This window comes from Pteropus alecto, unplaced genomic scaffold (genome assembly GCF_000325575.1).
Source record: "Pteropus alecto unplaced genomic scaffold, ASM32557v1 scaffold20, whole genome shotgun sequence".
Taxonomy (NCBI): Eukaryota; Metazoa; Chordata; class Mammalia; order Chiroptera; family Pteropodidae; genus Pteropus; species Pteropus alecto.
Window position 1 is genome coordinate 15210048 of NW_006436298.1, and position 2621 is coordinate 15212668.

Here is a 2621-nt window from a genome sequence, read left to right on the forward strand (position 1 = left end):
GGACTTAATAACCAGACACAAAGAATCTTCTTGGATCCCGGTTTGGAGAAACTAGCTGTAAAATTGTTTTAGGAATAATTAAGTAAATTTTAATATGGTTTCAGTATTAGATGAGACGAAAATTTAAAGGGAAAGGGAGTTTGTCGATTGAGGAAAAAATACATTGGGAAAAAAAAAAACAAATACAAAAAAACATACTTAGAGAAAAATCTAGAGAATTGTGCCTAAGAATTGATGGTGGTGATGCCTGGGTGGTGGTGATGTTTTGTTTTGTTTTTTTTTCCCCCTTAATTATCTACAATGCTTGCATACTTCTATAATAAAATTATTGTTTAAAATAATTGGAAGATGTAATGTCACATTTATATATGTTTAGAAAATTACTGCACACCTCTCAGCCTATCTTCCAGACTAGCTCAGGCCTGGTGTGGGCCCCAAAGCAAGATGCAATATAAAAATCAGTAGTTCCCAGAGGTATTTGCAGACAGAACCGCATTAATCTTTTACCCTCATGGGTTTATTGAGTTAAGGTTTAATGTTATTCCTTCAGAAAGATGAAATGGAAACATCCATTTGAAGAATGATTTGTAAAACTGAAATGGAAGTCATTTTCTATTATTTTATGTGGTATCTCTTAAGCAAGTACCTAATTTATGAATTCTTTCTAGAGTCAGTGCCCGGAAAAAAAATTTTTCCTTTTACCAAGAGCAAGAGAACTCATAATCTTTCAGGTTTTCTTGTTATCTTGGCTGCTGGAAAACTCAGATTTAAGTTTTGCATGTAACTGCATAAATTACCTAGGAGATTGAAAGAGTATTCTTTTTTCTTAATAATAATTAATATTTAATTATTTCATAATAGATTTCATAAAAATCTATTTTAACAACAGTTCTAATCGTCCTTTTCTGCACATATAATCATTTTCTACATCATTTAAAATTCATTTTGGAAGACAGTACAGTATAAAAAAAATAACAGGACTGCCCTACAGATTTCTGTAGACCTCGCAGGCAATTTAACAAGTGGTATGGACAGTGTTTCAGAGAGTCTGCCCAGCCCACAGTGCTTCTCACTTTCTCTGAGTACTGAAGTCCATGGGAGTAAACCTTCTCCACTCCAGCCACAATTGCATAACTGGATTAGATGGACACATTGCCAAATCCAGGTAGTAGAGTCTCCATTCTGGGCATTTGGATTGAAAAAGCAATTCTTTCTGGTCTTGACTGCTTACTTAGGATGCTGTGAGTCATAAAGAAGTCAGCATTTACACCCTGTTGGATCATTTTATTTTGCCTTTTTTCCAAAATATATATACTGGGTATAGTTCTAAAACCGAAGAGAACCAAACACAATCTTCTAAGTCTTCTGTGGCGTTCAGTGAGGCAGCTTTAGTGAAGTAGGCGGAGCAGGGGTAGTTTGTCACCTAGGCAGTGACAACCAAATGCACGTTTCACTGCTACATCTCCTGCTTCCCTATAGAGGAGGCAGGCTTCAAGAAGTTTTGTTTTTTAAAGGCTATGGATAATTCTAATGCCTACCTACTTCCGTCCCTCCTCCAAGAATGAATAAAGAAAGAATGTGTCCTTTTTAGTGATGACTATTCCACTGAACATCACTGCAAAGCCAATGATGTATGAATAACAAAATCTCTGCCAAGGAAGTGTACTTACTTCCATGTATGTTATCAGCATTCTCGATATTTACCTTCATATTTTCATACAGCAATTTTTATTGTTGCTGGTGTAGTATGTGGCATTTAATGTGCTGTTTCTCCACCTTTAGGTTTATTATGATTGCTGAAGTTGGTCTCCAGAAATTATGAATTACACCAAATCCATGTTTTGTCTCATCAATTCAGCATCTCTCACTAAGCAGATTGGAATAAGAATTCTCTCTTCTCCCAAGCAGAACTAATAAGGTAATAAACAGTCATTGATTTTAATTGAATTATAATTAAGATCACACTATTTAGTGGCATAAGATAGCAACTTGTTAAATAACTAAGTTCCTTCTGGTTTGGAAGAGTCAGTGAGTTTTTCAGATGAGATAGGCTCATCCCTGTTACAACTAAAACGGGGCGGTGAGAGGTGACTAGAAACAGTTAAATCTCTGCCATATGAGAGACCTGCTGTGAATCTACTATGCCTCCCACCCACACTTCCAACCACAGGATCATTCTCTACAGATTTCTGATTCCTTCGTTTTCTGATTTTCACATGTCTGTTTTTTAAAAAAGTGATGTGTTCTCAAAACAGACACAGATGTGAGATCTAATTTCTTATTGGAAGTGACAGAACACATAATGATTTGGCGAGATACTTATTTCACATATTTCAAGATTTCAAAAATAGTCATCAAACAAAAGAAAAGCTAGATAGCAGGGTGGTCTTTCTCTGGTTTCTATGTTCCTTTCTCTCAGATTCCCATGATGGTCTACTATAAAGAAGATATAGAAAATACAGAAATCTCACATATAATACAAAATACATAAATATATTACCGAAAATAATGATTTAAGAGAAAAAGGGGTAAATGTTCTTTTAGTTTTAAAGGAGAATTGAATATGATAATTTCTACATGTTACTCTAACTGTAAACTTTCATCATGTCACCTTTGACCAA